This window comes from Falco rusticolus, chromosome 2 (genome assembly GCF_015220075.1).
Source record: "Falco rusticolus isolate bFalRus1 chromosome 2, bFalRus1.pri, whole genome shotgun sequence".
In the NCBI taxonomy this organism is placed as follows: domain Eukaryota; kingdom Metazoa; phylum Chordata; class Aves; order Falconiformes; family Falconidae; genus Falco; species Falco rusticolus.
Window position 1 is genome coordinate 97634434 of NC_051188.1, and position 12998 is coordinate 97647431.

Here is a 12998-nt window from a genome sequence, read left to right on the forward strand (position 1 = left end):
CTCAGCAAGGTATTGTAATATTATCAATCACTTATTATTTTATTTACAACTATGTAGATTCTGATATTATCAGCTAGTTTATCACGTTATTTTTTATGAGATGTAGTTTGTGTATTGTTATGAGACTAGGAACATTTCTCAATGTAAATCATTTAATGTAGGAAAGGAAAAGTCAGGTAATATATTCATCCAATTGATTGCTTAAACAGCAAACCAAATCTGAGCTGAGAAATATTGAACATATTTCAGCATTAACATATTGAGGGATCTGTGTAATTCTGGATGGACTTGAAACTGTGTTTTAAATTGGATTCTTGTAAGTACCAGAGATAATCAAATAAATAACATAATGAAATAGCCTACATGTATTAATGGGGTTAGAAGACGAACAGGATGCTTAGAGATGTCCAGGAATGGCTCTGAAAATTTATTTGTATACAGTGACATCATGACAACTGTTAACATGGGACAGAGTGGGATAGGAGAGCCTGAACACTAGTTCTATGTCTAAAGACAACAATGTAAGCATCTGTTATCATTGAGCTGTTCAGGATTGAGAAAAATGTCCTAGAGAAAGCTTAGATAAGAGTTGGGAGAGATTTGGTTTAGATACATTGCATGCTCCTTAGATGTTTGTTTTGTAATAGTCTTTCCAACCTTGCGATCAGGAACTTAAGTTTTCCTAAGTTTTGTTTCCATTTTGGGCTTTCCTCATGTTTAAGATTAATGCATAAATATTTTTTTTTTATTTCTTGTTATGAGAAAATCTATGTCAAGCCATACTCCAAGGGAAATCTTCTTAGTCAGATTTTGATAGGATAATACATTATTTGGGGTCTCTAAATTCATAAAAGAATAATGACAAATAACATTTTCAAGAACACAGGTTAACTTTGATGAAAAAAAATAAGCAATATTGGCAACACTCTTGGTAGGTTTTCTTTCCTTGTTTGCTCTTTAAAAAAAATAAAGTTAATGAAAAAATGGATGCAGTTAAGTACCTGGTAAATCAGAAGCAGAACACTAAATACTAACAATGCAATTATATCTTTCCCGGTCCTCCACCAGTGGAAAAAAATAAAAACTTGCAGAAGTATTAAAGGAATTTGAATCTCAGTTTAAGCAGCAGCACCCTAAATAATGTCAGACTTGAACTAAAACTGATTATAAGAAGATATGGGGATCTAGAGTAGAAATTTTGAAAATATATGAATTGTGGCAATAAAGATCTTCAACACCCATTTTCTTAGATTACCTGAGTGACAAATTAGTGCCTGTAGCTTAACAGAGCTTCACAATGCTTTCTTCTTAAGGCAGTGATTCACATCCATTTATTTATCTCTGTTTACTTGCAAAACAAAATGTTCACCCAACATGAATTTCTCTGAAGGGTTTCTGTCCCCCCTTTTTCTCCTGATGTGTATCAAAGAGTAGCAAAGGTCCTGAGATTTGCCAGCAGATGATAAAGGGCATATGTAGGACAAGGCCTCAAGGACAAGAGTCCAAGTACTGATAGCCTGATGAATAGAGACTTTTTAGAACTTGTAGGGCACAAGCCCTGGGAGCAAAGGAACAAGCTAACAGCAGACCCCTGAGCCATCACAGCTGAGGAGGCAACCAGACGGACAGAGAAACAAGTAGCCAGATAAGGGAACGGATGGCACCAATATGTAATCAAGAAAGCCGCGTAGAAAGAAACTCCCTAACCTTGGAATAAAAATTATTGCTAGGTCAAGATAAACTAGTAAGTACCTATTGTTCTAACGGTGTGCCTTAAATATTAACCAATCAGTGTTTTTTACGCTTAAGATTTAACCAATCAGTGTGTAATATGTAGAAGGTAGAAACATATATAATTGTAAGAAAATCACTAATAAAGGGACAACTTGCTTGCATCAAGCTGCGTCCCGTCTCTTCATTCGCCGCAGGCATATCTCATTTAATGGGTAGGATACACTTCGTAAAAGATGCCAGTTTCTGGAGACTGACAGCCAAGAGGTTGTAAAGTGAATGGAGGGAGAGTTAGTAAAAGTGGAGTTTTAACCTGTGATGCAATATAATACCCCACAGCTAGCCACTGGCTGCTAGGCAGACACTGAGTTATGGCAGCTTCTGGATGGTGCTACATTTTCAGACGATGGCACTTTGAGCTTTGAATTTGAAAAATCTCCCTTTCATCCTTTTTGTTTTGAAATAACTTCCTTCTATTAATTGTATTGAAGAGTTTGATTTTGGATTCAACATGAAATGACAAGCTTTGAGTGGATGACAAGGGGAATAGCTATTCTGCCTGTGGGAATACAAGTAACTATTTGTCCAAATATAACTATACCTGTATAGGTGAAGTCTTCTCTGTTCTTATTATTTGGTATTTTTAGTTTTCTCAAAGATATACTGTAATTGTTACTTTTTTTTAAATAAAAAATTATGGTAGAAATTCAGCTATGAGAATAAACAGGAATTTCTGAGTTTTATGATGCTTATTTTGTTTCACAGAAAAATAATCTAAGACATAGTAATGTTTTCTTCTGCTGAGTACATTAGCTATTAGATGTGAAGAGTGCCTGGCACTTGCGAAGGCAAAAGTGTCTAATAATAGAAGGAGGGAATGGAGGCCAGCTGCCAAAAAAAGGTGGAATAGCTGGCAGCTGTGATGGATGACCCACTAACAAAGATGAAGAAGTCTTAGCAGGAACGCGCAGATAGAGAATAAAACATAGAGTAAAAGGAAAAGAGGCAAAAGGAAGAAAATGGATCTGAAGTGGCCAAAAGGCATTGTTTAAAGGAGGAGGTGAAAAAAATATCACTTTGTGTGCCACAAATCAAAAGAGAAGAGAGAAAACTTGTCAGGGAATTGCCAAGGTTGGTTTAATACTATTTTACCCTGCGAAAAAAAAATATGAAGTACTTAATTTCAATTAACAACTGAAGAAAATACATTACTAAGAAATAAAATTAGTCTAGTTTACAAATCATAGGCTGTGTCCGACAGGTACACTGTTCTTTTGAGAGTCTTAAAAGGGCAGAAGATGTACACCAATTATATTAAATTTAGCATGATACTGCAACTAACTCCTCTACGTGACTGCACAAAAAATCTGGATGGTATCATTTTCATGGAATCAAAAAATTAAAAAAACAATAAATAGTGATTAATAATAAGTTGTACTTCTAAGTATGGTCTGGATTAAACCATTATCCTTAAGAAAGAATTTCCATACATGACATTTTTTCATATCTTTACAAATAATATAGAGGATGGATTAACTAGGAATGCTTTCACACTAACAGAGTGAGAATCATACACTCAACGTTTATGGGAAAAAAATAACTAATTGATTTTTTTTTAAAAAAAAAGTAGTGATGTGGGCAATACAATTAAGTTTAGCAATATCCAATATAATGTAGAAGGGGTAAAGTTGTATTAAATGAGCATTTTGCCCTAGGCTACTTCCCTTCAGGAGGAGGCTTGCATATAGATTAGAGTGAGAGAAGCCAAGGAATTGCAGTCTCTGTCCTCCCACCACTTCCCCACTGTCTGATGCATCATCCACATTTGTATCACATCGTCTGCCCTTGGCCATGTGACTGCTTGTCCCTAAATATGAGGATAGAGTCTGCTGCCAAGACAACTTTGTACACTTTACTATCATGATAATTCACCTGTAGATTTGTTTAACATTAGTTTGTTCTCTCTTTCTTTTCATTACTTTTGTTCTCTCTTTCCATTACTTTTGGCAACCAAAAATACACATTCTTCAGAAGGATGCTAACAAAAGTGTATAAAAGTCTATTAAGTGATTAGAAGAATTCCCTCATGTTAGTGTTTGAAACCTTCAAGAAACTAAATAATTTCCCTACCTTGAGAACCAGAATCAAATTACTTTCTCCATTTTCTATACAAACCTAAAGGTAGTGATTTGACCAAGGCCACATAAAAAATTCTAAACTATTAGAAGGCATTGAAATCAAGACCCATGAACTTTAGGCCACCGACTATACTGGTGTATGTAGTTCCCACCAGCAGATGAAAAATTAGCAACAGAAATACATTTATGAGTGGATAAGTGTGAACTGAATTTTTATACAAATCTTTAATAACGGAGTTTCTGGGTTGTTTTGCAAAACGCTTGCTTAGTCCAGGCAGATGGATGTTTATACTATGCAGTTACCATAGCGCTTGGTGTAGTGCTAAATCCTGCTGAAAAGACAGTATGTTTACTAAGGCTCAGCCATGCGGTAATGCATCCACACCTCTTCTAGTCAGCTCAAAATTTAAGTAGGACTGGCTCCTGTTTACCTGCAAAAGCCTGCCTAAATATACATAAAGATAAATGATGGTCTTTTAGAGACAGCTCACCAGAGTTATATGAAACCTTTCCACAACAGCTTTTTTTGGGTCCTGAAGAAGTGTAATCAGCCACGTGGCCTATAGACTCCCAAAGCAGTGAAAAAAGGTGCTAAAAAACCCACAGGCAAGAGTTACCGTGTCAAAACATAATTATTTCTCTATTTCAGAACCAAAATGATCGACATATTTATCAAGGGGAAAACGAAGCCTACCACAAACACTTGAATGTGCAGGCTCTGAGATTTACCAAAGGCAAAAGTAAAACATGGGTGTCTTGGTCCTGAGTGCTGCACTTAGGCAAGTGTGTGGTAACCCTCTGACAGTGGGTTTTGCAACATCACAGCTGCCAAACACAAATAACAAATTCTATATCTTCCATGAATCGTTAATGAGGTGTCTTTTTAAAATCCAGTTTGGGGTAACATTTTGATAAAGGCTAAACTTTGTCTTTCAGATAAATGTTAAAGCTCTCACAAGGCCATAGGTCAAGGGTTAAGAAGCATGCCCAAGTACAAGGAAATTAATTGCAAAGTGTAAAGAACTAGCAGGACTGTAACAGAAGAATTTTCTAAAGTCCTGGTGAGTTTGATAGCATTAGGTGCCATCTTTCACTGGACCCTCTGATATTCCTAGAAAAATTGGCAAGCTTTTGAATTCAGAGTCTTTCTGTCAGGTCTGATAAAGTGTAACAAAAGGCTAAATTTGGAACATAAAATGTTAGCCTTAATAAAACCCAATTATAATCATATACATTTATTATATACATTAATTGAAGTCATAAGCCTCAGTGAATCTGAAAGAGAAAAAAATTATTAGGACTTTTGTCATGGGAAGATATCATCGGGAAATTGTAATGGGCTGTAAGAAAATACTTCTGTTATATATTTGATTTTCATATCCACTAGAGTTATGGATTTTAGTTGATAGGTTCACCATTAGGAAATATCTCAGGGCTGCTCATTGAAGAGCAAGTATGAAAAATCTTAAGAGGAATGGTTGTTTCCAATGGTAACTGTGTTTCTGTGTTTCATCAGTTGGCAGCATGAAATAATTTTTGTGCATACTGATTATTTTATTTCAATCAGCCCTCTTCTGTTTCAAAATCTTCATGAGCACATTTAGTAAAAGGAGAAACACACAGCTTCATCCACAGTTCAGCCCCTCAGGATCCTTGTACAGGCTGTCCACAATCAACAAGCAGAGAAACTCCGGCAGACCTGTTGCATCTGAAAACAGAATCTTCCTCAATATGTACCAGAATTTATGTGATGACAGGAACTGTCTTCAAAACCCTCAGTGTTTAGTGTGCTTTTTTTGGAAACACAGCAAGCATTTTCCAGAAACCACAGAGACTAAACAACCTTCCTTCTTATGCTATGGGCATCACTGTGCCTATAGACCAACATCCCATCCATGCACTGGCACCCTTATTGGCTGCCTTTGTGAAGGAGCAGCTGAATCCAGCACTGCTCAGGGACCCTTGGGCTTCTCCTTCCTGGCCCAGGGGAGCTGAATTTGGTGTTCTTGCAGAGCTGGAGGTCTTGCCCATGCCAGCCTGATGTATGCTGTTCCACTCCCTTTTGCAAGCCCAGCCAGCAGCAATGCTGAAGATGAACTCCAAGAGTTCACAACTTGGGGGATGGTATTGGTACCCACGTGTAGGTATTTGCACTTGGTCTTGTTGAACTTCATGAGTTTCAAATGGGCCCACTTCTCACAATATACACAACTCACAAAATACAGAGGACACTAACACAGCTAGCCAGACAGACCAACACAGGTGGCTTTAAGAATATCGCATAAAACCCCACAGCCTCCCAAAAACACAGATGGCCCAGTCTCACTGCTTCTCTCTGGCTGAGGCTCACCACTGAGATGGGCACACACTTGTTCTCTGTCATTGCAACACCCACAGATTCACAGGATCCATAAGTATGAGCTTGGGCTCCAGGTCCATCAGTTCTCCATGCCTGGGTCCTGACCCCCTCCCCCAGTCACTGGCTCTCACCTCGGTCATTCCAGGACTGAGCCTCACTAGTCAGCCCAGCCTGAAGTTCACCAGTGAGTTGCACAAACCCCCATGCACAAAGACTGGGTTTCAGGAGGAGAGCACACATCCCTCCTGCTGTTGGCCCCGACCCATAGGCTGCTGTGATGCTCTTTGAACACTAGGGCAGAAAGCCTGGTCTTCCTCAAGGATTTACACAGCCCGAGCATAATCTCCTGTAAACCCTGCTCTGAGATTCCTCCATCTTATCTTTGAAATAAAAATGGGCTTTTCTCCTGACCAGTAATTAAAAGGAAAGCCTCTCTCAGAATAAAAGGAAAGAGTTCAGGGTTATGTTTATATGTACTCTACTGTGAACTGTAACTCGTTACAAGGAAGCAAGAAAGGAGTGACTGTATTACCAGCTGAACTATTTTATGCTTATGTATATCTCCATCTGTTTTCAGTCAGATACTTTCCTTTTAGTATAGCCTGGGCTGAGACTATGTAATGAGACCTGTGGTAAGAGCTGTTTCTCTCTGGGATCATATATGCTCAGAGAAAAGAATTATTTATCTCCTTGCAATGCAAGATCTTTTTCCAAGGGATATTTGCCATAGTTTGCCAAGACCTCATTATCTGACTTTCCTCTTACTCCCTACTATCCTTACATTTCATATAAGACTGCTTTTCTTTTCCTTCTCTGCACTGTATTTTTGCCTGGTGAGATCGAGCTCTGAGGCGGTGCTCATTGTTTGGACAAAAGTGTGAAAGCTTTTGGCAAACAAGATTAGTGGGGCTCTGTGGGAGACAAGTATGTGCTTGAATGTAGTGTATTATTTAGATGTCTCATTTGTAGATATGTCCTGTCTCATCAGTTCTGTAATATAAGAGTGTACAGATGTATCAGCTTTTGAAAAATGAAAAGTATCAAAAAAAGGCTATGAATTATCTTGCAATGTGCACTGTATATAAGAAAAAGAATACTTGTGGGTAAATTGTTATCGATTAACAGTATATTGAAGCTGTATCATTTTGCCCCATGAACAACAGAAATAATAGCATAAATGGACAAAACATATTCATTGTAATGGTTGCATGAAAATTGAATTATCAAAATATAGGATAAAAAATATTTCCCTCTGTTTTGTTTTGGTTTTGGTGTTGTGTGTGTGGTTTTGTGGGTTTTTTTGTTGGTTTTGTTTTTGGTTTTTTTTTCTCTTCAGGGAATTAACCAAGGCACTTAAGGTAGAAGCCAACTTCTCCAAGCTGCCTAAATAAGAGAGAGAGAGAGAGACAGACATTACAGAAACCTGTGAAGGCTGATTGATTTCTCCTCAGTTCTGTGCCTAAAAGTGGGTATCTATTTGACCATATTTGTGCTTTTCCAGCTTGTTCTTTAGGAATATTGAGAAATGTTGTTTACCTAGGCGAGGTACATAAGATTAGAGATTTGCAGCCATCACATTGTTAAAATCTGTCAAGATGTTAGTCTGTGAAAGTACAACAGAATTGAGGTTTTCTTTACATGATTTCCCTTTACTTGATCATATACTGCTTTTCCTTTCCTTTTCCTTCATTGGATGTACAGAGTAGATCTCCCATGTTAAAGAGTCAGCATTATTCAGTGAAGAAAGCTGCTGATTGCAAGATTCTTGCTTTTTGCTGAGTTTAGAAAGAGCGTATTGAGTGACTAATGTCATTGCAAGCAGAGAGAAAAGGTCTCCTTAGTCAAAGCAAATGAATGATTCTATGGAAAATTCCTATGTCAAGTCAGTTAATCTCTTCACAGATGGTCACTATTAGGTATCATTTTCTGAATGCTCAGCTTGATGACCTGGTATCTAATCAATGGACATGCTACTCAGTCACAAGAACAAGTGGCAATGAGTGGAAGCTAAGTTTTGGACATAAAAAGTACCATTCAGTGCTAACTGTTCTGCAAATAACAGGTACTATTGTCAAATTAAGGACCTGATCTTGCTAAACATTTTCACATTTATCTTACCTCTTCTTGTTTTCAAGTGGCAAAATAGAGCTCCTTTCTTGACAGAAAAGTTAGGGTAATATATTTAGAAAAGGGTTTCATTCTCAAATCCAGTAGTGATTGGTGCTGAAGGAAAATCCAGAAGCAAATTTTGCTTAAGGTACCTTAGAATAAGGGATGGAAACATATGCTGAATATAGAGGGTAGGTAATACAGATATGGTGCTCTAAATATAGCTCTAAATATGATCATAGTATTACATTTTCACAGCGCACAAGCATCCTTACATAGGCAACACCTAGCTTTGATTTTCTTAGCTGAGTGTTTTTAAACAGTAGAATATAAGCATGATGGGTTGATATCAGTATACAACTGATTTTGTAGTTCTAAGAGAGGCAATATTCCAAATCTTACGTTACATAAAATTCTTTACAAATAGGTTACATATAATGCTTAGATTCCTACATACTTGGTGTGAGGAGAGTGTTTCATGAAAACCAATACTTATTCCTAAAAGAATAACACGAATTTTGCATCCCAACTTTAAGACCCTGTTATATCAGATCCCGAGCATTATACATAAAGATGCAAAACACAAAGTGCAGGCATACATATGAGCACACTAAAAACATACAAAACCATTTAACTTTTAAAAATGCATTTGAATCATGAAGCTGACACAAAGCATTCCTACACCTGCTTTCAAAGTGCCATATCTATGTTTTCATCTCAATTTCACAATAACTTTCAGCAAATATTTGAGCACTAATTAAATCTTGAGCTCAAATACTCAAGTTCTTTCCTCAGAAGCGGTAAAGTGAAAAGGCCCCTAATTTTTCTTACTCTCACCTCACAAAGCAATTCAGTGAAGTAGACAATGATCTATTTCCACTCTTTGCAGGCCTGATCTATTCTTCAATAGACAGAAGTGATGATACAAGAAAAGGCAGTTAAGTGTAATTCTTTCTCTGTGTCCCTCTCTCTCCCTCTGTCTCTCTCTACACATTATTGCAAACACACATATTATGTGTATATATAAATATATATTTATATGACTATAAATTTATGTTCAGGGAAACATACTTTTGCATTCTCTGTGGTTAAAATTTTCAAAACATTTAACTGGGTTAACTATTTGGCTGTACTTCCTTATCCCAATACTGAAGGAGGTTTATTAATTTTGATAACCTGGATTCCTTTCTCTGCATACCCAGGTTCTGAAGTTACTCAAAACCTGTATGGAAATAGAGGTTAAGGATGAAGAACTGGCTGGATGGCCTCATTCAAAGAGTTTCAGTCAACATCTCAGTGTCCAAATGGAGATCAGTAAGAAGTAGTGTCCCTCAGGTAACTATATGGGTACTGGTACTGCTCAGTGTCTTTATTAATGACAGAGAGTGAGGCTGAGTGCACCCTCAGCAAGTTTGCAGATGGCACCAAGCTGAGTGCTGCAGCTGATACACTTGAAGGATGGGATGCCATCCAGAGTGACCTTGACAGGCTTGAGAACTGGGCCCATTTGAAACTCATGAAGTTCAACAAGACCAAGTGCAAATACCTACACGTGGGTACCAATACCATCCCCCAATAGCAATACAGGCCTGGGGTATGAACGGCTGAGAGGAGTCTTTCAAAGAAGGATTTGGGCGGTAGTGGTGGATGAAGACTTGTAGATGAGACAGCAATGTGCACTCGCAGCCCAGAAGGCAAATCATATCCTGGGCTGAATCAGAAGAAGCGTGGTTAGCATGTTGAGGGAGGTAATTCTCCCCCTCTACTTTGCTTTCAAAAGACCCCACCTGGAGTACTACATTCAGCTGTAGGGTCCCCATCACAAGAAAGTCATGGACCTGTTACAACATGTCCATGGGAGGGTCATAATTTTTGTAACACTTCTCTGAAGAAAGGCTGAGAAGAGTGGGGGTTGTTCAACCTAGAGAAGGTTCCAGGATACCTTACTGGGGCCTTTCAATACTTAAAGGGGGCTTATAAGAAAGATGGAGAGGGACTTTTTACCAGGCCCTGGTAGTGACAGGACAGAGGGCAACAGTTTTAAACTGAAAGTTGGTAGGTTTAGACTGGGCATAAGAAAAAAAAAATTTTACATTGAGGGTGGTAAGACACTGGAACAGGTTGCCCAGAGAAGCTGTGGCTGCCCCATACCTGGAAATGTTCAAGGCCAGATTAGATGGGGCCTTTGAACAGCATGATCTAATGAAAGATATCCCTGCTCATGTCAGGGGAGTTGGACTAGATGACCTTTAAAGGTCCTTTCCAATCCAAACCATTCTATGATTCTATGATTCTGGTTTTATGAAATAGACTTAGTATGAAATGTTAAATAGTAAGGACATCTAGGACACCATAAAGGAGACTGAGTTTAAGGGTGCCAATTATTGTGATGTTGAAACATAGAGTACCAATTATACTGTAAAGTGTCTTAGCAAAACGTATAAAAAATACATCATTAGATGGCTTCTGCCAGAAAAAGGAGAAAAAAAAAAGAAGGAAGCGAGACATTTAACCATAGCCATTTCTACTGTTTATTCACAGAATCTTCCTAATAAGCACTTTTATGCCTCTCAGGTTTGCTCATGCAAAGTTCACATAACAGTTTTATAATTATGAGAATTTTCCTCTCTGGTGTGGTTCCTTATTAGACATTTTAGGTCCTAAAAATTATGCATATGTCTATTTTCACTTGAGGGCTGTCATCACCACATACATTTCATGGAGCTGGTCAGCAGGAGTTACCTACATCCATTAAGCAGTCTTCATTCTGGGTCTGCTGCCAACAAAGATCATTAACTGAACAACGTATTTAATCTCATAAACATTTGCTGTGCTCACAATTTGCTAATGTTAACTTGCTAGAGACTGTAAAATTGCTATAATTTCTCCTGGGTTAAGCAAGTCCTGTCCTATTATCCCTGATTCTGAAAGACTGTACAAATTAATGATAAAAGTGTGAGACCATAAACTGGAACCTTTGAATTTCCCTTGACAGATAAATGCCCTAATTGTTGGTCTAGTCAATCTTGCACATAGTCTTGCTCTCTGACGCATCCCATATTTTGTGCCCTTTTGCAGAGTGGAATGGCTTCAAAGTAAGAACGTAGAATTAACAGCATCTCTTCACTCTGAATGGGCTCCATCTTGATTTTTGGTACAAATCAGTGAAGAGAAAGCTAAGATCTGGGCAAAGGAGAGAAGCGTACATGTTTTTTGTCTATTCTAATCTAGTGCTTCATACCTTGAGGTGTTTAACAGTAAGATGTAAGAGGTTCCTAGGCTTCATCTATTCAATTTTTCAAAGAAAGCTTTTGTGAAATTCCAGGCTATAAACCTTCAGTGTAAAGGATCCTTTCTGAGGCTCAATAAAGTTCTGAGATGCGAGGGAGGGGCATTTATCCCACAGTATTTTCAGTTAGTTAGCTCAACAGGAACAGGCTCTAGTTCATATAATTGGAACTAATTTTTATGAGATCTACTGGAGATGCCTAGGCCTCAAAGCTAGAGAGTGGGCCTAAAAGTTAGACATTATTAATCACTGACAGGTTTTTATTCCTTTTTAACTTGGGGTTCGATGAGTCTCCACTGTCTTCTCTTATATGTATTTATATGTTTGCTGGATTTGTGTTGCATTTGTAATTTATGGATGAGATTTTCAAAGTTGTCAGATTTTGTTTGGTGACTAGTCAAAAGCCTGCAAATTGCGGGGTCAAGGCTACTTCAAAAAAATCTCATCTTACCCCACTACAGTTTACTTTGTTGAAATTTTGGTCATATTCCTATCAAGAGGATGTTTGCTATTGACTTTGGTTAAGCCAGTTCTTCCATCCAGACAGTTTTTCCTTAAAGATAATCAGCCATGATAGCTGAGGAGAGGAGAGCTTTGGTGTATTCTCCTAACTGTATTTCACGTGTTTATTTTGCAGTCAGCATAGTTCTGGCTGATATTTTAAAGAAGAATACAATGAGGCTTTGAAGCTGCAAAAATCTTTTGTGTTCTAATACACCTAACAAATGTGGACTTTGTCATATGAAGGTAAAAGTTCTATACAGAGAATATAGTGCACATGATGGAAAGATATAATTCAGAAGTTACATGCACACAGGGGAAGCTATTTAGACTTAGAAAAATTGAGGAAGTGTATAGCAGAGATATTTCTAATAGATGATGATTACAAAATTTTAAGTAGGTGGTTATGTATACTTCTGATCCTAAAACTAGGAATAAAATAAGATACAGTTTACCAGCGTAATTGACAGCTAGAGATGTAAGTAGCTCGAAATATTAGTTCTTATTTTAGCTCTTGTTTTTAATGCAGTCAAAATTTGCAGTTCAAAACAAAAAAATTGCATGATTGTTTACTCTTTCCATTAAAAAGTTATTTCTCAACAAATACTACCTGACATGTAAATCTGAGCAGATTTTTAATCACATAAAATCTTACTAGCCAAAATAGATCTGTTCCAGTCTCAAGAATGTTGCTGTTTTCTCAGTAAATTTTTCCTGACTGTCTAGTTTTATTTACCTAAATATAATTTAACCAGTTGAAGCAATGAATTCTGTCACTCAGGATTTTTTCTATAATATATTCCTAACTCTATCATGGTTCATTGGAACTTTTCAATAGCTGATACTTGTAATGACTACAGAAAAGAAAATA